The sequence below is a fragment of the Lissotriton vulgaris genome, chromosome 4_1 (genome assembly GCF_964263255.1).
Source record: "Lissotriton vulgaris chromosome 4_1, aLisVul1.2, whole genome shotgun sequence".
NCBI classification, from domain to species: domain Eukaryota; kingdom Metazoa; phylum Chordata; class Amphibia; order Caudata; family Salamandridae; genus Lissotriton; species Lissotriton vulgaris.
Genome location: NC_141691.1, coordinates 1,599,759,528 through 1,599,787,141, shown reverse-complemented (window position 1 = coordinate 1,599,787,141; position 27,614 = coordinate 1,599,759,528).

Below are 27,614 nucleotides of genomic sequence, written 5' to 3'. Positions count from 1 at the left end.
GCAGTGTCTAAACACAGCCGCGAATCACCATTCACTTCTATGGGGAAAGTCGCGGTTGGAAATTTAAAGATGAAGGACACTTAGGAGAGGACTTTGAGCAAACCCCTTTAGACTTAGGGTGTTCTAGGGCCAACACCCATGGGAGCACGGGAGTACTCATGTTACTTCACCCAGGGAAGTCAGGTGCATAGGTGTCTTTTGGTGTTGGGTTTCGTTGTCGTTTTCAATGGCAATCTGCTTCAAAGTGCTGCTGTCAAAGAAGTGTTCGGGGTGATCTAAGCCTGGATTGAAGATGAGAAGAACCATGAAAGCAGAGGGGGCAGAGTCTGGGTCACTAGCCAGTGACCAGGAGCACGATAGTCGAATGCCCACCCATGTCGGGTGATTTCAGGTGAAGAAGGTGAAGCTTGACTCTTCAGCCACGAGGACCAGGAGTAATCGACGATGACTGGGAGCTGGAATCAAGCTGTCCCACAAAGGATATTGAGTGTTGCGGTGTCGGTCCCCAGATTAGACCCAACTAGCCTTGGCAACCACAACCCACACAGGAATCAAAGACATTATTTGGTGTGGACCAACAAGGCCCGAGGGACTCACTACTTGGTAGAAAGTCAGGGCACATCTGGAGAAACCAAGGAAGCCCAAGGAAAATCCTTCCTGGGGACCCACCAGTTGGCGGACCTGAGATCACAAAGGAGCCTCAAGCTGAAATGCAAGAAGCAGGCTCACGGAACAATCGTGGAGTGTAGGCCCACAATCTTCAGTGCAGATGGTGCTCGGGGCTTGGGCTATAAGTAACCCAAAGCACAACTTCAGGAGATGTCGAGAAGTCAATGCACTATCAAATGTGCACGGTGTGCAGAAGTTCTGGTTCCACGTCACTCACAAGTGCTGCGGGTCTCAGCTTTGTTGAGAATTTGGGTCAGCCTCTGAGAAGTCTGGAGATCCTCTTCCTGTGTTGCTAATACTTCATAATCCGGTGGGAGTTTTGGAAATGCAGACCAGCAAAATGCTTCATTGGTGCCTGCTTAAGCAGGGGAGTCACTCCTTGACCCCAAGGGAGATTCTTTCGTCCTCTAGTCTTTAGTAGAGCGTTGAAGTTCCAGGATTCAGTTTCAGAGTTTCATCCAGGTGTAATCTAAAGTCCCACCTGTGGGAGGATCTGAAAGAGGGGCGGCTACACCCATTTCTTTTGCCCAGTTTCGCGCAGGAGCAGGAGCTGGTAGCCCTGCAACCAGTTTGAACTGGACCATGCACAGGGACACCAAATGTGCTCCCAGTGCAGACTTCAAAGCACTCTCAGAGTGCCCCCTACTCAGCCCCAATACTCTAAAGCCTGTCTGGGAGGTGGTTACACCTCCCTGTGACAGGAAACTTATTGTCCAGGCCTCCCCTGCGGGAGTTTCGGTCAGCAGCAGGAGGCCAGACTTGTGTCTGTGGCTGCAGCATCCATTTTATGACGCCAGGGCTCTTTAAAACTATTACTGGTTAGACCAGTATGAACATGTCTCTCCCTCTAGAAGGGTGGAATTCTACCCCTGCCGCCAGGACTGGTGGGGGGGGGCTAGAATTCCAAAGTGTTTGGCACCAAACACAATATGTTTACATGTAGCCATTCCAAAGTTAGCATTTACCGCAAGGTTATAATGCACTTAAGCATATATGGTCTGAATGCATCACCGAACAGCCTCAGAGAATAGGCTCCGAAAGCTGCAGAGGGGCCCAGCTCATGCATCGGGACCCTCTCACACAAAATCAAGCACTCTGCCTTCAGGATTGATAGGACCTGCCATAGGAGTGACTGATAGGTTTCTATGTGTCAGTGATTAAAGATAGATATAGGTAACCTATATCTCAGTAAGGGGTGAATGCACCACCTTACCCAGGCTGCTGTAGCAGTCCTGTGGTATCATTTTGGAAGGCTTCCCAGGGTTGGCATAATACATGCTTTAGCCCCTGGTAGGCCTCTGGGGTACCTATGTCCTTGGTAACTAAGGTACCATATACTAGGGACTCATAGGAGTACCCCAGTAACCAAACTGGAGTGTACCTATTGTATATGGAATCAACTTAGGGAGGAAGCAGCTAGGCTGGGACCCTGAATAGCAGGATACCAGCCAAACTAAGTCAAAAATCATTAAAGCACAAGGAACAAATTGGGGGCAACCATGTATTCAGATTCCACCTTCCCACAATATTGCCAGGGCAATGGTTAGTGATGCTCTTGTCCATGAATATTGCAATAGAGCACTTGAGAGAGTAGGCTCCTATGGAGCCAGACATAGCCAATGCAGGCCTGAGTCTCATGTGGGTAGGAGAGAAAGTTGTCCCTATCTGATGGGTGAAACAGGCGCAAGACATCACAAAGGGCATGGTCTCCAGGAAGGTCTCCAGGTAGGGCCCTGTTATGCCTGTGGTGGATGTTCACCCTCCCTGTTCTGTCCAAGGACAGGTCTGGGGCCGAATTCCAGTCACTTCTCAATCTCAACAAGACTGCTGTTCTTCCAGACACTGGCAACAGTTGTGATAGGCGAGTCAGGAAGTGGGTTTTATCAGTGACAGGTGATAGAGCAACCCACTTTCACAGCGCGCCTGCCTTCCATGTGTAAGCACATGACAAGATAAGTTCAGCCCTATCAGTATCGCTACTCGCTACTCGGCACTCCTTGACACTGCTTGTGGCAGTGGAGGGCTCCCCAGGTTCAATACTGGACCTGCTACTACTAATGACCCTGCCTATCCAGTGCAACCACATCTTGGATGATTTCTCTTGGAAACAGGTGCATCTCCTGTAGCAAGACTATGTCTGTATGTTTAGTGTGGGGGTAATGTAGGACTTTCTTGCACTTGAAATAGTCCGCAAAGCTATTGACATTTAGGGAAACTGTCAGAAGGGAGGATATCTCCAGGGCTAGTGCATGGGGGAGGTAAAAATCCCTGATGGTAAAAGAGAGCCTACCTAGGCCACGTACCACAGGAGCAGGAGGGATTTAGTATTGAGCTATGGAGGGTAGGAAATGGAAGGAAGTGAGAAACAAAGACAGTGCTGGGAATGGATGCAAGAGAAAACTGACTAACAACTTTAGAGCTCACGCTTGTACCTTTTCCTGAGCCTACTCTTCCAGTCGAGACTGGAAATGGAGGTGAAAAACTTTGGTGAGGAGGGGCGTGGCTTGGACGGCAGAGCTAATGGCTGCCTGATCCTGCCACTGCACCATAACGAGGATTTGTGAGACAGAATACTCGACATATTACTTCCCACACTACCATAAGGAAGGGAGATTTGGACATCGGAATCCCTGCTCCCTGCAAAGATATCAGCCACGAGGGGCGAGACACCGACGGAAAAGCAGGAAAACAACTTGGGAGATGAGCCGTGTAGCCACCAAGGCGGAAAACAAAATAGCGACCAGAAAAGCGGAATAAACACGGACGCGAAGAAGCTGCAAAAGAAACTGTCAATGCACCCGCCGAGCAGCCAAGCTCATCGTCACCAGCAGGCCTAGGACCTAAGACCTCCATTCACAGAGGCAGTGAGTGGCATAAATGAAGAGCACTCACTTGAGCGCGAGCCAGCCAGCCGTGGACTTTACCAAGATGGCGGGCACAATGCAGCGCTAAGACGATCGAAACCCCAAATACTGCCTGCGCCGGTCATGTACGTACGTTCAGTGTGGGCGAGAGCAGAGATGCCAAGCTGAAAAATAGCAATGCGCGTAATTAATGAGGCGTTCATACATGCTATTGATCAATCCCTACAAATGGGGCTAGGTCGCCCTAAGAGGGCGGGAAGGAAAGTGAAACCAACCCAGGGCTAAGACGGGGAAGAAGTACGGAAACAGACAGAGGACTAATCATCGGCCACACAAATGCCCGGAAACGAACGAGGAGAACAGAAGAAAGGGGAGTAGAAAAGCTGTACTATGTCATAGAGCACAGGACCCAAAAAGACAACCGATTACTGTTTCCTGTGCATCGGACCCCTAGCCGGTAACACGAGTAACGCACCGCAACAGCTCAGGTGTAAGAGGGTATGGCCCCAAGTACAGAAAATGCGGCGTGCAGCACAAACCCCACCAGGCTCTGCATACACTGCATTTGCGACTCGATCGCGGCAAAAAAGGGAAAGCAAATTCGTGCAGGTTGAAGACTAGCGAGAGGAGCAAACGGCAATGGTACAGGAGAAGAAAGGTGCGGCACCACGCTAATATACACAAGCCGTGGTTATTAGTCAACCACAACAGCATAGGATAAAGGAGGAACAGCCCGAGCAAAACACTTCAAAGCGCATTGCTGACCCCACCAGGCTCCCCTTACTCCACTGCAGCGACACAGGTGGTTAAAAAGGAAGGCAGGAGGAAATTGAGCCGCACATCCCAGCCCATGGCAATCGTTGTCCCAACACAAGGGTAAAAGAACGGCCAAAATAGACTGCTAAGGGCCGCAGCCAGTGAATCCGGGGGGAGCATAAACAACACCAACAAGGCAAGGTGCCCCAACGGCAGCTTTCAGGAAGCAACAAGGGGGTGGAACAAAAGCAAACAACAAACAATGGATAGTTACAGAAAATAACGAACACAACACAAACGGAAGAGGGAGGCGAGAATTGCAAACAGAATCGTGAGCAGGGAGGAGAATCACAGAGCGCTGCTGATTCAGAAGAAGGTGCCAAAGCACACACAACATGTCAACATGTCAGAAAGAGAAATGTGGCTGCAACAGCAGCAAATGAAGGAGAGGAAAAACTAATCAGGTCCAGCTGATTCACCGATCAAACAAAAACAGGATATAAGTAGTACACTGGATATGATCCTAAAGAAATTAGCGGAGGTTCATGACCAGGCAAGATCTACGAAACTCACCACGGACACAATCCAACTCGAAATTGCTGCGGTCAGAGCCGACCTAAATGCAGTAAACATCAGACTGACAATGACAGAGGAAAGGATTAGCGACGTGAAAGACTACACCAACAATGCGAGCAGGGAAGGGACACTAATAAAGGAAGCCACAGGGGGTCTACTGAGACAGACTGCGGAGATGGAAGACAGGAGCTGTAGAGGAAATATCCGCATCCTGGGGGTCCCGGAAGGAGCGGAGGACACAGCGAGAACGTGCCCAGCTTTCCTCGAAGACCTGATCCCCAAGATTACCAACATAAAATTCCATCGTCAATTTGAAGCCACCCCAGACTGATCTCTACTGATGAAGGATACTATCCTGAAACACGAGCCATGTCTCGTGTCTAGAGATACCTTGTACCAAGCACCTGCTTGCACCAACCTTGGTGTAATAATTACGAACTTTGTCCTGAATCGTGTGAACTGCATGTACCAGAATGCGAGGGGGCGACCCGGCTGATAGGTCAGGAGTGTGCTCCCTCCCTGTTTCCTGTTTTTGGGGCTCCCGTGAGCCTCCGTAGCTGACGAGCTATAGGCGAAGCACCTCCGCGCCAGAGAGGCAACGAAGCCTTGATTGGTTGGCAGCCTCTTAGGAACCCAAGACTGATCTCTACTGATAAAGGATACTATCCTGAAACACAAGCCATGTCTCGTGTCTAGAGATACCTTGTACCAAGCACCTGCTTGCACCAACCTTGGTGTAATACTTACGAACTTTGTCCTGAATTTTGTGAACTGCATGTACCAGAATGCAAGGGGGCAACCCGGCTGAGAGGTCACGAGTGTGCTCCCTCCCTGTTTCTTGTTTTTGGGGCTCCTGTGAGCTTCCGTACCTGACGAGCTATAGGCGAAGCACCTCCGCGCCCGAGAGGCAACGAAGCCTGGATTGTTTGGCAGCCTCTTAGCCATCCCAGACTGATCTCTACTGATGAAGGATACTATCCTGAAACACGAGCCATGTCTCGTGTCTAGTGATACCTTGTACCAAGCACCTGCTTTCACCAACCTTGGAGTAATACTTACGAACTTTGTCCTGAATCGTGTGAACTGCATGTACCAGAATGCGAGGGGGTGACATGGCTGAGAGGTCAGGAGTGTGCCCCCTCCCTGTTTCCTGTCAATTTGAAGTAGACAAGGCATTCAGGGTCCCAACATTCAAAAACTCAGCAACCAAATACGGTCACCCCAATTTACGCAAACCCCTAAGATCGTAGCATACAGAGGACATTTTTAACTATGCACGGAAAAATCATCAAATAAACTGGAAGGGTCACAAAATCATTCTCACATAGGACTATTCCAAGCCAACAGTAGACACCAGAAAAGGTTTCCTAGCCATTCGCCAAAGACTTAAAGATAACAACATCCAATTCTCTTTTGTTGGCCCTGCAAAATTCAAAATAACAGACATGGGGAAAAATCACATATTCACATCCAAAAGAGCTGACCCGCTACCTGAACAGATCCGTGACACAGAAGATGGACAATTCTCAACATATCTCATCCAAAAGAGGCCCCTCTCCAGATCCAACCAACGGGAACGGCAACTGGAACGGAGGCCAATGAATAGCACACCAGGTACAACAAAGCTACCTCAAGAAATATCTACCTCACAGATGCAGCAACCTACCTCAAAACTAGACCAACCACGTCTGCATGCCTACCTCAAACCGACGAGCGGAGAGAGCCAACACCCAACACGGCCAACTGAAAATCTCAGGGACCTAAGCAGAATGCCACAGTATTGCGACGGACAGATCTTCCTTGTAACACACTTTAGGAGTTTTGAATACAGGACCAAAAAGAGAACATGTCTCCGGGAGACTGAATGGCGATCCTGCCGTTGCACCTCCTACAAAGAAGTGAGGGGAGGGAGGGAGGATGGGGACAAGGGGGAGGGGGGCTCTCCAGAACATTTCTCTATTTTTCTTTCTCTCTATCTTTCAAGCTTTTCTTCTTCCCACTGTGCACACAGCTAGACACACACCAACGCACTCCACCCACAACACTCCACGCATCATCAGAAAGGTGCACCGAGACACCAGAATACACACGTGCCCGCAGACAGCAAAATGCTAAACTCAGTAGACTAATGCTAAACATACCACCAGATGACGGGTAACAAAACACTCACCCTAACCGCAGGCCTCAGTATAGTTTCCCTAAATGTCAAAGGCCTGAATCACCCCATCAAGCATAGGAAGATAGTAAGATAGCTGGAAAAGACTAAAGGCGACATAATCCTTCTACAGGAAGCTAAACTTGACGAGGATGACTTAAAACTCATCAAAGCCAACTGGATAGCAGACACGGCCTGCTCACCAGCTGACAAAAAGAAGCGCGGAGTGGTGACCCTGGTGTCCAAGAAATCAAAGATTATGATAGACTCCCACTCCAGATATAAGGAGGGTAGACTGCTAATTACAGACCTGTCAAGAGGGAAAGAAAAATTCGACGTAGCGAATATATATGGCCCAAACACTGATGACCCAGCCTTTTGGGACACTGTTGCTGAAGCGCTGGACAAACTCCCCCAGGACAAACTCACAGTCATGGCGGGAGACCTCAACATCCAACTAGACCACACACTAGACAGACAATCCACATGCCCGTACCACCCCACGAAGTCCCACGCAACTCTACTGAACATTTGCACCAGATTTATCCTCAAAGACGCATGGAGGCGACAACACCCAGACACGAGAGATTATACCTTTTACTCCAACCCGCATAACTCCTACACCAGGATAGATTACATCTTGATACCAGGTACACACACACACATGATAGACCAGTCAGAAATTACGCCAAGGCTGCTATCAGACCACTCAGCCATTAGCCTAAAACTAAATGGATGTCACAAAGAGGTCCATCTAGAAGATGGAGATTTAACAAGGAAATCATCTCGGACCCAGAAAACAGGAAAGAAATAGAGGTGGCCATTTCTGACTACATATACCACAATGACACCCCGGAAACTGGTACTGACATAATGTAGGAGGCCCTGAAAGCAACGAGCAGGGGCAAACTAATAGGAATCAAGGCGAGAATAAACAAAAAGACTAACATGAGAACAGACAAACTAGAAGAGGAGTTAAAAAAGCTAGAACTAGACAACTCCGAAAACCCTAGAAACGGAGCACTCCTAAACACTCTAACACATCATAAATACGAGTACAAGGGCAGGGTTTTGGTTCAATAAATGCAAAGCACGCAGCCTGTGCGAAGCCAACAGACCAGGGAAGCTACACGCAACATACCTGAAGCACAAACACAATCAGGTAGCAATCGCATTGATAAAAGACACTAAGAGCATCACCCAGACAAGGCACAAGGACATCCTCAACGGGAAACATCACTTACAACGCAACTTTTACAACGACATACCATTACAACGGAACTTTTACAACGCAAAAACTTTTACAACGCATGTATTTACAACGCATGTTTTTACAACGCAGGCACCTTTACAACGCATACCATTACAACGTAAGTATTGGTAAGTATATAATTATATTTTCAATGTTATATGTTTGGGGTAAAGGGGTATTTTTAGGGTTCAGGGTCAGTTTTGGGTTTTTGGGTAAAGGGGTATTTTTAGGGTTCAGGGTCAGTTTTTAGTTTTTGGGTAAAGGGGTATTTTTGGGGTTCAGGGTCAGTTTTTAGTTTTTGGGTAAGGGGGTATTTTTGGGGTTAGGGTCAGTTTTTAGTTTTTGGGTAAAGGGGTATTTTTGGGGTTCAGGGTCAGTTTTTAGTTTTTGGGTAAAGGGGTATTTTTGGGGTTCAGGGTCAGTTTTTAGTTTTTGGGTAAAGGGGTATTTTTAGGGTTCAGGGTCAGTTTTTAGTTTTTGGGTAAAGGGGTATTTTTGGGGTTCAGGGTCAGTTTTGGGTTTTTGGGTAAAGGGGCATTTTTGGGGTTGAGGGTCAGTTTGGGGTTTTTGGGGTACAGGGGTACAGGGTAAAAATGAATTAAAATTAAATTTAAATTAAATTATTTAAATGAAATTAAATTAAATTAAATTACATTAAATTATATTTTTTTAAATTAATTTACGATTATAAAATTAATATATATTTACCAATACTTACGTTGTAATGGTATGCGTTGTAAAGGTACCTGGGTTGTAAAAACATGCGTTGTAAATACATGCGTTGTAAAAGTTTTTGCGTTGTAAAAAATGCGATGTAAAAGCATGCGATGTAAAAACATGCGTTGTATCATCATATATCCATCCTCAACACATTTCAAGAGTTCTACGCAGAACTATACAACTCAGAGCAGACTCCCAACCCAGAGGAATGTACCAGGTACCTGGAGGGCTTAGGCCTACCCATACTAGACTCCGCAGATGCGACAACACTGGGTCAGGAAATTAGTAGCACTGAAATAGAAAGAGCAGTCAAATCTCTTAAAAAAAGGTAAGGCACCAGGCCCAGATGGGTTCTCAGCAGATTTCTATAAGAGCTTCCTAAACCAACAAACTCCCACCATGAAAAGAGTGTTTAACCATACTGTAAAGACAGGGACAGTTCCCCAATCCATGACAGGGGCAAACATTATAGTCATCCCTAAAGAAGGCAAAGACCACACTCTACCAAAAAACTACAGACCCATATCCCTCATCAATGTGGATTCCAAAATCTACGCTAAAATACTGGCTGTGAGACTAAATGCTATCCTTCCTAAACTAAACTAGTCAGTAACGTCCAAGTTGGCTTTATGCACAACCGCATGTCAAGCGACAACACACGTTTATTCTGCCACATGCTGGGGCAAACCTCCATAATAACAGAGCCAGCCAGCCGTGGCGATTGCCTTAGATGCAGGGAAAGCCTTCAACAAGGTCTTGTGGACCTTTCTAGAAGCCTGCATGCGAGCCTTCAACCTGGGGGACCCATACATACAGATGGCCATGGCCCTCTACCAAGCCCCCTCGGCATGCATCTCGATGAACGATCACTGTCGAGTCCCTTCAAGCTGAAACAGGGAACCAGACAGTCTTCCCACTATCACTGTCTCTATTCCTATTGGCCTTAGAACCCTCATCCAAGGGATAAAATTAAACAAGGGTGTAAAAGGAGTAAGAGTCAAAGACACAGTCATAAAAATAGCCGCGTACGCGGACGACATCCTAATAGTTATCGAACAACCAAAAACCTCCATTAAGGCCCTGATGAACACAATTGCATAGTACTCCAAACTTCAGGATACAAGCTAAACAATGACAAATCAGAATGCAAACCACTAAACATACACTGTACTAGAGATTTGCTGGGAGATTCTGGCTTGACTTGGCAGACGGGAAACATCAAATACTTAGGCATATTATTCGGAACAGACCTATACAGCTCCCTACTCACAATGAAAAGGCCCTTCTAGAAAAAGTAAAAAAACTACTAGAGGCTTGGAGCCCGAAATTCATCATATGGTGGGGGCGTATAGAAACAATAAAAATTATGATCACACCGATGATCAATTATCTATTGAGCATGCTCCCTCTCCTCCTTACAGATGATTAAAATCGGAAAATCGACAACATGCTCACCAAATTTCTGTGGCAGGACAAGAAAGCAAGGATCAGCATTAGGAAATTGAGACTCGCAAAATCACACGGGGGTCTGAACCTGGCAGATTTCAAAACCTCCCAACTTTCTTTCCTGGCAAAGCAGGGAACACAATGGGAGACCCAGTCGCCAGCATGAAAGGCCATATTAAACAACGCCCTCACTCTACTCACGATAAGAGCAAGCAGATGTTTAAAAACACTAAGATAGCACTCCAAAAGTTAGACAGGAAATTGGTGGTCACCACCAGGTGTACCAAATCAGAATCTCTATGGGCAAACAGCAATATAAAATATAAGGGAAAGAGCCTTAATTTTGAGTCATGGATAGAGTAGGGCATTTGCTTCCCACACCAACTAGAAAAGGGGTCAACCCCAATTACAGTCACGGACCAGAAAACCAGTTACTAATTAGGAGACTTGGGGCCAGATGTAGGTGTCCAAATACCGGTCGGAAACAGCAGAAAATACCGATTTTCGGCCGTTTCTGACCGGTATTTGGACATTGGCATGTAGGGTTAGCAAAAGCATACAGATTCGGTAATTTTACCGAATCGGTAATTTTACAGATTCCGTAAAATTACTGATTGGTAAAATTACCGAATCTGTAATTTCTTATGTAGGTAGCACTTTAAACAGTGCTACATGGCCTTTAGAATTCGTTATTTACCACCTAATACCATTGGGTGGTAAATAACAAATTCCTGTGTACATGCACATCTGTGCATGTACACCTGTGCCATGTGGCACACATACATGCCCTAAGGCATGTATGTGTGCCACATGCCTTAGGGCCTTAGGGCATGTATGTGTGCCACATGGCACACAAGCCAGAAACAGGGGTGTAACAGGGTGTCAAAGTGACACCCTGTCCCCCTTGGCAATTCGGTATTTTTACCGATTCGGTAATTACCGAATCGGTATTTGCTATTGATTCCTATGGGCTTCAAGGCCCATAGGAATCAATGGCAAATACCGATTCGGTAATTACCGAATCGGTAAATACCGAATCCTACCGATTCGGTAAAAATTACTGAATTTTTACCCACATCCTATTTACCGATTCATAAATACCGAATCGGTAAAATTCGGTATTTATGAATCGGTAAATAAGATTTACCTACATCTAGCCCCTAGACCACTACAGATTCCTAAAAATTAAGGCAGCCCTGTCAAAGACCAAAGTAGACAGCACCCAACCTTTGATCTTCCGATATGTGGCTAACATCAACAAACTATGATACCAAGTATCACACATATATAAGCTACTGCGCCCAAATAACACTAAACTCAACGCTAAAACAAAACAATTCTGGGACAATCAGCTGAACCCGAGACTAAGCACACAGGAGTGGTAAAAGCTTTGGACCTAGGCCACACAAAACAAGATCACACCAGTCCTTGCACGAACCAAACTCTGGCTGCTCCACAAAACATACTGGACCCCAGACTGGTTACGCACACTAGGCCTTAGAGACGACTCCCTCTGCTGGAACTGCAACACACAGAAAGGGGACTTAGCACACCTCATCTTCCACTGCTCAACACTCAAGCTTTTCTGGGGAAATGTGTTTGACTTTATAGACAAGGTTTTCAATCGCAAAACAAAGGGAGACTTTGCCTCCCTCATCACAGCTTTCATAAGGACAGACCTCAAATCGGAGAAGGAGAAGGAGCTATAATGGACCTTTTATTGACAGCAGTGGTAAAAACGGTACTAAACAATTGGAAAGACTCAAGCAAAGCAACCTTCCACAGCTGGCTGAACTGGGTCATGTACCTCAGGGAAGCGGATAGCTTGGCGATGCAGTACTCCCCATGGAAGGCATCCTTCAGGGGTCTGTGGGAGGCCCTAGACAGGTCTCTAGTCCCACAAAACCCCCCAGGAGCTAACGGAACCGAATCTCCCAGCATGAAATGAACTCAGAACAGCCCTCAAGCCCATAAGATCTTCGGGCCAAAGCGTTTTGAACCCTGAACTCGGTACCGAGAAATGACATGTAACAGTTTTGGGTACCTTGCCAGTGTACAGTACACCTTCCTCACTGGGCTTTCCTATCCCTTGCTTCTCTTACCTCTGACTGCTCTATCCTTTCCATATTTCCTTATCCTGCTAGGAGCTAACCATAATGCAACAAGAAATGTTTATGATTGTATACAATGTATAAAATACCAATAAAAATATCTTTAAAAAAAAAGAAAAACGTTGGTGAGAAACATCCCTATAATGTGGATGGAGGGTAGCAGGGGAGAAAAGGGAGAAAGCAGGCCAACAGAACGTGAGGGTCAGGGGGGTCAACCAGCAAGCGGTCAGAGGGGGGAACATCCAAAAGGAAGAAGAGGAAGAACCCAGTCTTTGGCTGGGTCCCCACGATGTGTGACTCCACCAGAGAATCAAGAAGGACTTCTAAGTCTCCAGGGTCAGAGATTTCTGGGGTCTGCCCATTCACTGTCACTCTCATCCTGGCTGGATTCAGGACACTATATTTGACTCCCAATTTCTCATCTGAAAATAAAGCACCAGGAACCTCTATAATGAGCATTAGTTACCACAGAGGAGTGAGCAGAGAATGAGATCCTGTTGCTGTCGATGAGAAGAGGCTCTGTCACCCTTCTGACCAACTGCAGAATCAACCGGGTGTGCTCGTGGCGCAAGGCACAAGAAATTATCGTGCAGGGAGTATTGGTGTCAGAGGTACGGCGGAATTGGACTCAATGTACCCACTGGAGTTTGAGTTCCTCCGGAGGCAAAGATAAAGAATGCCAGGAAGCATTGATGTTAAGTATGCAACCATGTCCAATTATTCTGCGCCCTCTGGTACCCCATCAGTATGGAAGTTATCTGGCTTCACTCTGTCCTCCAGATCATTTACTTTTGAATGTAGATAATAAATGTTGTGTCCCCAGTACAGTAGACATTCAAATTAGGCCTTAATGGCTTCCAGGTGGTGGTCCACTATCATCAGTTATGAAGACCCAAAATGTCTTTCAGGGTCAACTTAACCTCCAACGCGAGATTGGACATTTTGGTGTCCCATCACTGGGAGTTTGGCCCGGATGGATGAGATCTCCTTGATGAGCATCTCTGTGTGTGATCCTGATGGTGCCGGCGTTACAAGAGGGGGCACCATTGGGATCTGTTGTTAGGGTCTGATTGCTTCACTGATGCAAAATGGCAGGAAGACCTCTGTTGGGTTAGCAGGGTGAAGAAAACAGATGGTAATAGGGTAAGGGGATCACAGGCATAGGCACTTAGTGCAGTGCACAGGCCAGAGAAAGAGCCAAGAAGAGGCAGGAGCAAGTCCTATGGATGAAGGAATGACAGATCCAGGATGGTGACCCAATGATGAGAAGGGGAAGGTGGGCGTGTCTCCCCTGACGTGGACCGTCAGCCACTCCCAATGGCAAGCAAAGTGCCAATAATGCAAAATCTAAATACAGGCCAAGGTGCCCCAGTAGTAGTAGCCAAGCTGGAGTAGCAAGACAGAAGCCCAGATATGCTCCTCGGAGAGCCCATGGAGACTAGTATGTTCAGGTGGCACCCTAAACAGAAAGGAGGAGCAGCAACCGTGAATCAGGCCCCAGTCTTGAAAAATGTGGGGCAAGAGGCGGTTCCCTTTGCAGTTGCAGCCAAGGGCAGGAGCAAGGCAAGGGGCAGCCTAAGTAGTCGATCCAAACTAAATGTTAAGCAAGCAGGGGGCACATCTCCCAGAGGGTGACTCACCATGGAGCTCCCCGAGCTATCCTTGATGCACGGTGGACAGGGTTAGGGGAGGCAGCAGGGTGACGAATACTGATGTAAAAGAGGAAACGCTCACCCCAGGTCAGTGTCCCATCTTGCACTGGGCTGAGGCCCTCCATCCATATCAAATTAGGCCAGAGGCCTCAAGCTGTAGCGTAACCCCTAAGACATGGTTGCACCCCAGGCAGTGTTGCCACACTGCTGCAGTCTGGGCGCAAGGTGGGTGGGGCAGTACCAGACTGATCTGATGCCCCCACTGAGCACCCCAGGGGGCTGTATCGAAGCTCTTAGAGGTCCAGGAACCACTTTCTGAAAGTGAAGGGCCAGCGAGGGCCTAGAGAGACCCGGGGCTACCACATTCCGTACAGGCCTCATCCACCCATGAGTCCTAAGTAACTCCCTTGATGCTGGACTCCCTTATCCCAAATTCGTTGGTGTTCCATCCCTCTACCTCTTATAAACTTCAGGTGGCAAAGACTCTGGGTCAATGAGATGGGGCAGGATGACTGGCATGGTGTAGAGCCAAGTTAGGGAACAGCCATCATGGTGCACTCCAAGGGACGCTGTTTGTGTTGTCAGTGTCTGAAGAATCCTTTGCAAGGGGAGCTGCTCTTTGTTTCTCTTACTAATTGCTATCAAATGAGGTTGTTGCGTAAGGTGAGACTGCTCACAAGAAGACATAGTGAGTCTGTTGTGTATGCCCCAATCTGGAGATTACCCTGCTGTGAAAAAGCAACACTCAAGACATGGCCTGAAACTGGAAGTCAGTCTGAGAAGGATACTTGAAAATGGGAAAGATCCAAATTGATTCTGCAAAGACAAACAGAATCCTTATCCCCTGTCTGGCAGTCTGTATTAAGTTGGAAGCTTCTGACCCACTTGCTGTTCGAGTTCCAAGTTCTCTTCTCGGGGTGCTTCACAGAGTACCCAAGGGACTACTGTACAGACAGGGCTGGTTTCTGCCTGGCAGACATCTTTGTAGAGATGAGGGAACATTACCTTGAGTTCGATCTGGAGTAAAAACTGTCCTGAGTAGTTCTGCATGAATGAGCGAGGAGTGAGCCAACCCTCAAGCTGACCATTGGAAGGGGCTAGAAGCAGCTGAGTCTGCAGCATAGGTCCGTCCTCCAGATACTTAAAGACTGTGGCTGGTGTGAACGAAGTTGTGGATCAGTCCTAGCGATCCGCATAGGCCCCACAGCACACCAAAGTGTGTTCAAGAGGTCTCCCTTATCACCTACGTAAATGTAAATGTAAATGTACATGTATTTATATAGCGCAAATCACCCACATCGCAGGCACCTTTGCGCTTGCTTAGGGAACCCGTCCTGGTATTCCCCTGTGAGATAACCCCGGCAGGATATCCACATGGTGAAAGCCAGGCATCCCGCCGCGAGGGGCCGTTGTGGAGATTAAGCAAGCTATTGCCCAGAGTCGCAGAGTGTGAACCCGTGAGTCGAGTAGGCACCGGAGCGAGAATTATCGAGTCCGTGGAATTATTGAGCCCAACCCCCGTCGAGGCGGGAAATTGAACCCTGGTCCAGGGCCGATCTCAGCTTCCGGGTCTGCCGCCTCTAACCCCTGAGCCACACTTCTCCACTACGTGACACCATGGAGTCAGAGGATTCCCCATTCGATACTGTGGATAAGAATGGGAGAGACGCAATTGAGTAAGCATTTTCTGCCATGGCATTATTGCTAAGGCCGGCTTCTGTAATGCTATACAGCACACAAACTTCACAAATATCTACAGTGTCTGCTTGAGACAATGCAAAACAGTGTAAATTGCATTATCCTACTTGATAAAATTGCAATTGTAATAAAACTGCAGCCTCTGGGAGTTTGTATCTCAAAGTCAGCAGTTTTGGATGTCGTCCTGGAAAACAGAGGTCACATCAAGATCTCTTCTTTCTTATCTTCTCTTCTCAGTGATGAATTTCAGCTCAATAAACTGATGAAGCAGAGTGGAGGAGAATAAGAGGAAAACATGTTTCAACCATCCATACAGTCAATGGCCAGACTGGAGTAACATAGTGCTCCATGTACAATTATGCAACATATTGATAAATAACACAATATTACAAATAAACAAAGACAAAAATTACACTGTCTTGGCATTTAAGTAATTCAGTCCATATGGGACGTACATGTGTATTTCTTGGAGCTGTTCCACCTCTTTTAAAAATATTTTATTGCAGCTGTTTTTAGGTTGATGTGACCATTATAACAGTATTATGACATACAGGAGTTGGTGATAATTAGGAGTAAGTGTAACTCGCGTAATTCCATATAATTTAATTATGAGGAATTGTAGTGTAGTTCCTATATTCCCAATAGGCTCTGCGCATTGGAATAACATAAACCGCAGTGTAGACGTAGGACTGAGGTCATCTAGGTCTCTACTGACTATGTTAGACTTAATTAGTTTTGCCAGCTAGCTCAGAGGTCACTAGAAACCTTCTTGAATGTTCAGGAAAGGGTTAACCGTCCTGATTTAGGCAAGATGGGATTAGTTTCTGACAACCGCATAAACATGACAACTTTGCTCCCTCAGAATAAAGAGTGTATCTCTAGAGTCATGTGAAAACAATAGACAGCTATTTCACTCAGTCAATCGTGCATGCTTAATTTCACCAGAGTGCAGAGAAATAGAGAGACAGGCGGTTTCAATAAAATATGTTATTTTATTGAGCAGTCTTCTTTCTCATGCAAGAGAAATGAATTGCCAGAATTGCAATACTTATTGTAAAGTAAAGTGTGTACAGTAAAAGTAGTATTATGAAATAATACTGTAAAAGCATTGATATGGTTTCTTAGCCATATGATACTTTAAAATGGATACAATATATACATTCATAAAAACATTGACTAACGAACTCAACTGGTGCTTCTAAGATACGCCTACCCCGGTGTACCTGACCTAAGCCTAATACGTGGGAAGGAGTAAGTAAGTTCCAGTTTTAAGTTAAGTTAGGTTTTTGCCAAGTATCGGAATCAATAATTCTCTCTAAGGTTTTAATCAGCTCCGTACCTTGGTTATAGGATGAAGGAGGTCTTGTATCTCGCTTCTCAGGACTCGATCTCCCAGCAACCCGCGAGGGTGACTTGGGAACACTGGAGCTGAATTTTCTCGGCTGGAGAAAAAGACAGCGTCTCTCCCAGTGCTTTAAAGGGAGGGGCATTTTCTTTTTGCTCTGGCAACTGCTGGGCTCTCGGGCAAGTAGAACGTCGCTCTGCTCCCCACCACCGTGTGTTTGCTTAAGGCAACGTTGGTATATTTATACCTGAAAGGGGCCGGGTTTGACGTAAGGTTGGACATAAGACATCACTAAGAACTAACAGTTCTTTCTGGACTCCAGGAGTTCTTGTGCAAATCAAAACAAAAGCAGGGGGAATTCCTGGGCTGCTGGAGGCTTGGTTTGTTTAAAGAACGCCTTGTGGTTTCTAGGAGTCTATGGGAGTAGCCTTGCCGTGTTTTGGACTGCATGGGCTATTACTAAATATGGATATGATTCTTATGCCTTTATAAGGATATTATTTGTTATAACCACATAAGGGCATAAATCGGGAATATCGAAGTAGGGTCCTAGATAGAAATACAACACGCACTCCACGTATTAATGTCCATCATTACTAAAAAATAAGCAATATTAAACATACGATGCATGTGTGTTTTCCAACCTACCCCAAAATACATAATTGCATTTGAAATGGTGTATGGTTTATACACAAAAAATGAGTATTGGTACTGTACGTTTTTTTCAAGCAGGGTTATCATTCAGTTAAATGCATTTATATCAGCTGAATGAATTGCGAAAATTACACATGAAATGGCTCTGTATACAGAAAAGAAGGTTGAGACCATTTCATCACATATTTATATGATAATATACATGTGCTAGAGGCTGAGGTAAAATATTGTCTCTAATGTCTCTAAAAATAGAAGCTCTGTTCTCTAAGAATAGTTCTACTTTAAGCAAAGTACCATGTGCCTGAAAAAAGGGTAAATATTTTTGATTTGAAAGAAAAATAATTTCGCTTTCAGGGGAAAAAATTTTTCCAAATGTTTTCAGTTGCTTTGTTTAACAGAACTGAAGGCCAAATTCAGAGTTCAGGGAACGCTGTGTGCTTGTTGTTTTTAAAAGTTATTCTCGTCGTTCAGGGGAGAACATCATATTAGACTGGCTTGCAAACAATTGGTCTACAACATCAGGTGAAAGTTCGAACAAGTTTGAAAATACTGAAACTGTGCAGTTCTGTGCGTGATTGCTATCATCGATGTTTGGATCAGCAATGCTCACAGAAGGTTATACCTGTTTGGTGCTGCTTTCCTATCGTACTTCACTGCCACCTACTCGTAATGGTGAAGTCTCAATGAATGCCGTCATCAGAATAGGTAGCCGATGGGGATAACACGTTGCATGAGTCGTTACTGGACAAAGCAAAGTGTCGATATCCATTGAGACTGCTGATGGTAGTGTAAGACAGACGTCCAACACGCATTCTTCTCCGCATAGCCGACATCGAAGCACAGGTAAGATGCAATCCTGCCAGATTGGTCTGAATGAAAGAAACCAAGTTGTACTCAGATCTCTTAGTAGGGCTAATCCGAGGACCTTAGTGATACGGTCTCGATATCGTATTGCTAGGATCGTTTCTTCCATCATTGCTGGAGTCTTGTCCGTGGAATGGCTTGCCATATCGGAGAAGAAGGAACAAAAATAAAGTTCCTGCTACGAGCCCCAAAATTAAAGGTGGGCCGCCAAAGACAGAATGGACAAAATTTGGGAAGATGCCCAGAACTGTTTCAAATGGTGTTAACAGTCCCGAAAAAATTGTCTTAAATGCCTGTGCGATGCCACTGGTATCAGACATGTTTAAAATTTTACTTAACATTTCTACGAAATGCACGGGGCAATTTGTCGATGAAAGGGTATGTATCTCTGATGTTGTCCTTGCAACTTGCAGATCATACTTTTCTTGGACGAGGTCAGCGGCACAGTAGTCTGTAAAAGAATAGACTTCATTCTGCTTAAAGTATCAATTCAAATAGAAGAGATATTCACATAAGGCCATATTGTCGCCTCCATGTCTGGATTGCTGTTTGGATACAATACTTGCATACAGCAAACGACCCTGGAAGTAACAGTAACAAGATAGCATTCTCCTGGCACCATTCCACAACAGCTGTGGTCATTTATTAAAACGTAGCTCCCGTTGGAAAGCTGTCTGAAGAATGGTTCTATCTGTGTTGCAGGAGTGCCTTGCAGGTGACATGAAAGGTTATTTGAAGACCCTTCGCAAGCTCCATGCAAGTTAATACCTTGACACAGAAGTGTTCCGCTTAGTGATTTTTTACAATTATTGCCACTAAGGAATACCTCCTTTTTCCCTTCACTATAACATTTGTGTGTATAAGGTAAATCCCAGGTTGATTTGATGTATCCTTTACCCAACCTTTCATACTGGCCTGCTGGTATATATTCTTGGCAGTATTTAAACTGGAAAGTTGTTATAGGAATTGTAATTGTTCCGTGTATTATCCATTCAATGACAGGTCTCTCTGACATTGTCAATCTTATCTTATCTTATCCAGAATTTGTACAGTGCACGTACACCCAAAGGTTTCATGGCGCTAACCAACAACGCTGGAGACTAAATCCAGGGAAGAAAGAAAACAGAGGAATTATGCCCCAATGTCTGCACAAATAGCCACGTCTTGAGCTGCTGCCTAAACTGGAGAAGAGAGGCAGCAAGCGTGGCAAACCTCCGTCCTCCCTTACGTTGGAATTTAAAGCGGGGGACAATCAAAAGAGTTTGAGAGGCAGACCGGAGGTTGCGCAAGGCAATGTACTTAGGCAAAAGATCCTGAATAAACCTGGGGCTGCGAGCATTAAGGGCTTTCAGGTACATGCATCAATATCGGCATTTGCGATTCCTTAATTGCGATTTTTAAGGAATCGCAATTAAGGAATCGCAAATGCCTATGCATCAAGAAATCGCTAAATAAATTGCGATTCCTTAGAATTCCTTAATTGCGATTAGCATTTTGCGAATCGCAATTAAGGAATCCCTTCCCATTCATTCCTATGGGCCTAGAGACCCATAGGAATGAATGGGAAGACAATCTCAATTTGCGATTCGCAATTAGCTAATCGCAAATTGAGATTGCGATTTCAAGGGTGCAGGGGTGTCCAAAGGACACCCTGTTGCACCCCTGAAATCAAACAATGCACATATGTTGTGTACACACATGCCCTAAGGGCATGTGTGTGCACAACATGAAAGTTACAAAAATGCACAAAACTGCATATTTTTAACATTTCGCAAAATTACCATGAGGTCCAACCTCATGGTAATTTTTTCTCTCTAATTGCGAATTCGCAATTTTTTTCAGTTTCATGCATTGCTTTTAATGAATCGCAAAATTGCGATTCCTTAAAAGCAATCGCACTTTCAAAAATCGCTAAAATAGCGATTTCTTCACTTTTAGGATGATGCATACCAAACAGTGATTTGGGAATCGCAAACGGCCGAATTTTGCGATTCGCACCGTTTGCGATTCCTAAATCGCTTGATGCATGTGCCTGTTTAAACGTTATGCAGGCAGCTTTAAAAAGAGTGCATGTACAACAGGAAGCCAATGGAGTTGTTAAGTAGCAGGCTAGCAGATTGCCAGTGAGGGAGACGATAGACGAGTCTGGTGGCTTTGTTCTGAGCCAGCTGCAGATGCTTTCTAAGAGAGACCGGGAGGCCAAGGTAAATAGCATTGGAATAGTTCAAGTACGACAGCACCAGGGCCATTAGAACCTGGGTCAGGGCGGGTTAGGTGAACAGTCGGCTTATCTTCTTTATTTTCCGAAGCTGAAAGAAGCACGAAGACACCACAGCATTAACCTGAGGTCTCAGCGAGAGCTCATCATCAATCAATACCCCCAAGCTTTTCACAGATTTAGATGGAGTAGGGGGGGGACCAAGTTTAGAAGGCCAATAATGTGGTCCCCAGAAAAGCTTACTTTTGCTGAAAAGGACCAATTCTGTCTTTCCGCAGTTCAGCTTGAACTGGTTACTGTCCATCCACTGACCTATAGAAAGCAAGGTGGATTGAAATTGAAGAACATATTCAGGGGAGTCGTCGATGGTGAAGGTGAGTTGCAGATCGTCTACGTAGTTGAAGGTGTTAACTTTGAAAGATTTTAGCAATTTCAACAGAGGAACATGTAAATGTTGAACAGAATTGGTGATAAGGAGGAGCCCTGTGGAACTCCACAGGTAGTGTACGATTTTGACGAAGGTAATCTCTCAAGTTTTTCAATGCTCAGAATCGAATAACCTGCTCATTTTTGTGCCAAACTGATTTGTTTATCAGGGATCACTGACATAATATAGAATGACAAAATATAGACTTACCAAAATATAGTCACCAAAATATAGAATGCCACAATATCGAATTCCTATCTACAAACAGGTAAGTACAAAAATATCGAATCCAAAATATAGTCTGTAAAAAATATAGTCAGTCAAAATATCGATTTTTTTTAAATGTCTTAAAAGTAATTTAAAATTAATGAAATAATAAATATAATTAACTAAAACATACTTAAAAATACTCAAATAACCTTATAATTAGGATATAATTAATGTAAGTTATTAATAAAAAATGTACAATATTTTACTGTAGGATAGCAGGAGGGTAACATTTAATATTACCACTCCAGTGAGTGCAACAGTATGGAAAGCGTTGGATAGCGTAGGGGTAAAAAATACTATTTCCACTCCAGTGAGTGCAACAATAGGGAAAGCGTTGGATAGCGTAAGGGTAAAAATTACTATTCCCACTCCAGAGAGTACAACAGTAGGGAAAGCGTTGGATAGCGTAGGGGTAAAAATTACTATTCCCACTCAAGAGAGTGCAACAGTAGGGAAAGCGTTGGATAGCGTAGGGGTAAAAAATACTATTCCCACTCCAGTGAGTGCAAAAGTAGGGAAAGCGTTGGATAGCGTAAGGGTAAAAATTACTATTCCCACTCCAGAGAGTGCAACAGTAGGGAAAGCGTTGGATACCGGGAGGGTAAAAAATTCTATTCCCACTCCAGTGAGTGCAACAGTAGGGAAAGCGTTGGATAGCGTAGGGGTAAAAAATACTATTCCCACTCCAAAAAGTGCAACAGTAGGGAATGCGTTGGATAGCGTAGGGGTAAAAATTAATATTCCCACTCCAGAGAGTGCAACAGTAGGGAAAGAGTTGGATAGCGTAGGGGTAAAAAATACTATTCCCACTCCAGTGAGTGCAACAGTAGGGAAAGCGTTGGATACCGTAGGGGTAACAATACTACTCCCACTCCAGAGAGTGAAACAGTAGGGAAAGCGTTGGATAGCATAGAGGAAACAATTACTATTCCCACTCCAGAGAGTGCAACAGTAGGGAAAGCATTGAATAGCGTAGGAGTAAAAATTACTATTCCAACTCCAGAGCGTGCAACAGTAGGGAAAGCGTTGGATGGCGTAGGGGTAAAAAATACTATTCCCACTTCAGAGAGTGCAGCAGTAGGGAAAGTGTTGGATAGCGGGAGTGTGAAAATTACTATTCCCACTCCAGATAGTGCAACAGTAGGGAAAGTTTTGGATAGTGTAGGGGTAAAAATTACTATTCCCACTCCAGAGAGTGCAACAGTAGGGAAAGCGTTGGATAGCGTAGGGGTAAAAAATACTATTCCCACTCCAGACAGTGCAACAGTAGGGAAAGCGTTGGATAGCGGGAGGGTGAAAATTACTATTCCCTCTCCAGTGAGTTTAACAGTAGGGAAAGTAATGATTCAATATATTATTAAAAATAAATTAAATATCAATCCCAATAAAACATTAATTGAAATTAATAACCAATTTAATATTATGTAATAATTAATTAGAAATACAACTACATATTAGTTATTAAAAATTAATAACCTATTCATAATTATTTAACAACTAATTAATTTTCAATAACAAAAACTAATTAATAATACAAATTAATATCAATTAAAAATTACCAGTAAATTAATTATCAATACACAAAACGTATTTTTAACATGTAATTAATTACAATTACATTACTTCCCACCCTATTCCCTTATAAGCCCACAACCCACTACAGAAAATACATTTAGAAAATTAACATAATTAACAATTAATCAATTAATACAAATTAATTGGCAATTAATACAAATTATTTACCAATTAAAAATAACAATAAATTCAAAATGAATACCAATAAATAAATAAAAATATTTAAATAATTACAATTAAATTACTTCCCACCCTATTCCCCTATAAACCCACAACCCGCTTCAGAACTAAAAAGCAATTTAATTAAAAATGTATAATAATTGCTAAAAAATAATATTTAATTTAATATAATTAAATTACTTCCCACCCTATTCCCCTATAAACCCACAACCCGCTACAGAATTAAATTACGCAAAAATTAAATAACATGATATTCATTACTTAAAATACATTAAACATACATTACAAAAATGTATATACACTTTTCACACATATACTAACATACAAAACACTTTAAAAAATTGATATTATTAAAAAATCGATATATTAAATGCCTATATTGTATACTTCGATATTTTGACTTTTATATTTTGAAAATCGATATTACTTACCTTAAAATCGATATTTTTAACCACTATATTGTGTACATTCGATATTTTGTCCATTCTATATTTTTACTTCGATATTATGTTCATTCTATATTTTGGAATCGATATTATGACTGTTTACCGTTTATCAGTAAGGTTAAAGATAGAAAATAATGACGTTATGTTGATTAGACGCCATGGCACGTAGCCTGAACGTAGGTTTTGCAACGTCCAGCCTAGTTGTACAATAGAACGCAATTGGGACTGACCATGTTGTAACATTAGCAAGTCTTGCTCTATTATATCAAAGGCAGATGATACAACACTGTCCAGTGAATATATTCTGGAATACAGAGTCGTGAACCCATTGTCCACTACAGAAAGTGATTTTTTCAAATTTATACGATCAATTTCTCGTATTTTTTCTGCTGTTTCAATTTGCATTACTTTCCAAGCTTCGTTGTATGCAGCGTATATACCGGCCGCTATGAAACGTTTTTGACGCTGTTTGCAAGGTCCCAATATGAAATCTCGTGAGTCAGCACCTTCTTTAAGTAAAGTCAAGTGTTGCTTAATTTCTGCCAGTGTGGATTTCTGTAGCCACTCAAGGCATAATTTCCCTACACTGTATGTTGTAACTATCCCTGGATGTTGTCTCTGGGAATATCTTGGGTCTGGCCTGGTCAGTTTGAACCGCTATCTTTTGTTCAGTAATCTATCTTGACAGTTATTTGTGTCTGTGGGCCAGATCAACCATTTTTTCCAATCAGGATTTGTTCTGTTTTGGTGAAAAATATGGGATACGCCTATTTCCACATCCGTAGTACTATTACTATCAGGTATGGGCTTCAGAATAGACGGTTTATTTAAGTCTTTTATCTTAGCTAAACCAAGACAAGTAGTTTGTTGAATGGTATCATTCAGGAATATAATTTGTTCTGGGATCATGCAGGCTCTAAATAATGATTCTAGACCTTGTACCTGCCAGTCTTTTGTTCCCCAGATGGTTTTTGTTTCAATGTTATTTTTCCAAAATTCAAAACCAAATGTAGACATTTTTTCATAAAACTTTTCAGAATAAATCAGTTTAGTATTTGTCAACATTGTTTTCATTCCTGTCTTATTTAACATTTTAAAATAAAACGTTTCTGGATCACTGTTGTTAAACCCTGAGAAGTATGGAAATTTCTCATAAAATGTCTTCGAACTTCCTTTTGGTGGAGTTGGACAATGTTCCCATTGATTATAAGTAAAAACATTTCTAGGTTGTGCAGATTTATGCAAATAGTGATGACTATAGTGATTGCAACAGTATAATTCTTCTTAATTTGGTGAACCCTGTAAATAATCATGTTCTGTAAATTTTGCTGACATTACTAAATCTGACATCATATTATTAATATTTTCAAAGTCCCAATCATCAGAAAAAGAACTTGGTATAACAAAATCACTTAAGGAAACCGTAAACTGGTGTGGATACTTCAAGAGCTCAATCGGGCCATAAATTTCATAGTCAGTTCTGTCCCATGCTATAACCCCAGATATTGGATGGGCTGTGATATGCACTGATGATAGTTCTCTTTTCTCGATGTGAGACGATCTGTGAGACTTTAGGACCAAGTTGATGTTCTGACTTGCTGTGTATATTGTACTATATTTTCCATCAATGAATTTACCCAAGTATAAAACCATGATGCGCCAAAGCAGGAGGAAAAGTACACCTAACACAGTCCAAAATTCAATCCATGGTGAAATCAGATATGTTTCTTTTAGTTGGTGAAAAAGTTCAGGTATTTTTTCTTTGAAAGTTTCTGGTGCTGGCTTTCTCCATGTTCACTAGGATCATCAGAAAAGTCATCAAAGTTTATAAAATAGCCAGATGCAGTTCTGTCAATTGGTGGGATTGCTTCCGGATTTCCATTGATCTTTGCATTTTCTTTTGTTACATTTGTACACTCTGAGGCTACATCGTTGTAGATTGGTGTATCATCAGGAATTGTTGCAATTTGGGTTTCAAGAGGCACGAGTTCCATGGCTTTGTTGCATAGTCCTTTTTTATTTACTGCAGGTTTATCGAATGTGATAAGTCTCTCAGTTTGAACCTCTTGGATTGTAGCAAAGTTTGGTCTTCTGCTATTTCTTGGTAATCCACTGGGCCTGCTATTTATTATCGGCCACATGTTTGTGGTTTCACCAGGTCGATGGAAACAATTCTGTTTTCCTTTTTACCAGCAAGTGGCGGTAGTACTACTGATCTTGTTCCGCTGACAGCTAAGACAGGCACTGCTTTTCTGTAAGAAGGCCCAAATTCCTTCTTCACCGCGATTTTTTCTCTGACCAGATCCCCAATCTTTGGAATCCAGACAGGTCTTGCTGGGACAGGTGGTTCTTCAGCGGTTGTTGGCTTAAACTTTATGTTACTTAGACTCTTTCTTGTTTCATTCAAGTCCTGTTAAAGAGCCAAACGATCTTTGATATCAAAAGTTTTTTCTTCTACCACTGAAGTTTGACAATCCAGATCCTGGATAATCATTCTAGTACCAAACAAAAGTTCATACGGACTGATACCTCCTAGAGAATTTCTTGGCATGTTATTAAGACTACGCTGGACACTTATTAGATGTTTGACCCACCCATCACCCGAACCTAATACCCTCGCTGTTATAGACTGCCTTATGGCACGGTTTTTTCTTTCCACTACTGCATTTCCCTCAGGATGGAAGGGAGAAGAGTACCCCAATGCAATGCCCATGCTGGTCATGGCCTCTTTGTAAGCTCGAGAGCTAAACACAGGACCCTGGTCAGAATGTAGCAGGTCAATTGCGTATGTGCCGATAATGACTCGCAAATCTTTTATAACAGTTCTGGCATCAGCCGAGCTCTGGGGCCACGTTTTTAAGTGAATTTAGTCATAATAATTATCCATTTTTTCCGGCTGGATTTCTGCGTATAGATAGCCTGATGCTTTCCAATAAAGGTGTCCTGGCAATAGTCTGGTCCGGTACACAACTGCGATCTCTGTTGCAGTCCACAATCCATTGCAAATTTGTAAATTTGCAAGCTCATCCCCGTTTACCAGTAATTCTATTAGAGTTCCATGTGTGCGTCTTCAATCAAGAAAACTCTCCAGTTCGTGTTTGGAATTACTCTATCCCCCACTCCAGGGATTTGAGCAAAAGGAACGGGGTTTGCATCAATTATGTATGTATTACTGAGTGGATAGTTGAGAAGTAATGCCGCATAATCGCCTTTTAAAAACGCTTTTACAGCCAGCATGGTTTCTCCATCTATGTGTTTTTTAGAACGCTTTTTTGTGGCTACGGAAGCCGGTTGAACCGCTGCTGCTGTGGCTCTGTTAGCCAGTGAATTCCCTGCAACGTGAACGCCATCACGTTGATGACTCAGTGTATGTATCACGTGAGTCTTTTGTAGTACTTTCTGTAAAAGAACTTCTTGTTCCCAAAGCATTTTATGCTTTATTGTGACAAATGTGTCATCTTTGTAACCGTTTTTGCTCCATATCTGCATGTCACTGTTGTATGACTTGACGCAGTAATGCAAATCGCACACTATTAGTGTGGGGAATTCGCGATCAGCATTTTCAAGCGCCATCTTTAAAGATCTTATTTCAGCTCGCTGAGCTGAACAGTTTCTGAGTGATTCAGTTTTGGTAATCATCGGTTTGAATTTACCAGAGCGCCAGTGACCTTTAACAATCATGCACGCTGCACTGTAGGATTTTTTCTCTCGTCGTAATGGTGTGCAAATCTGTCCA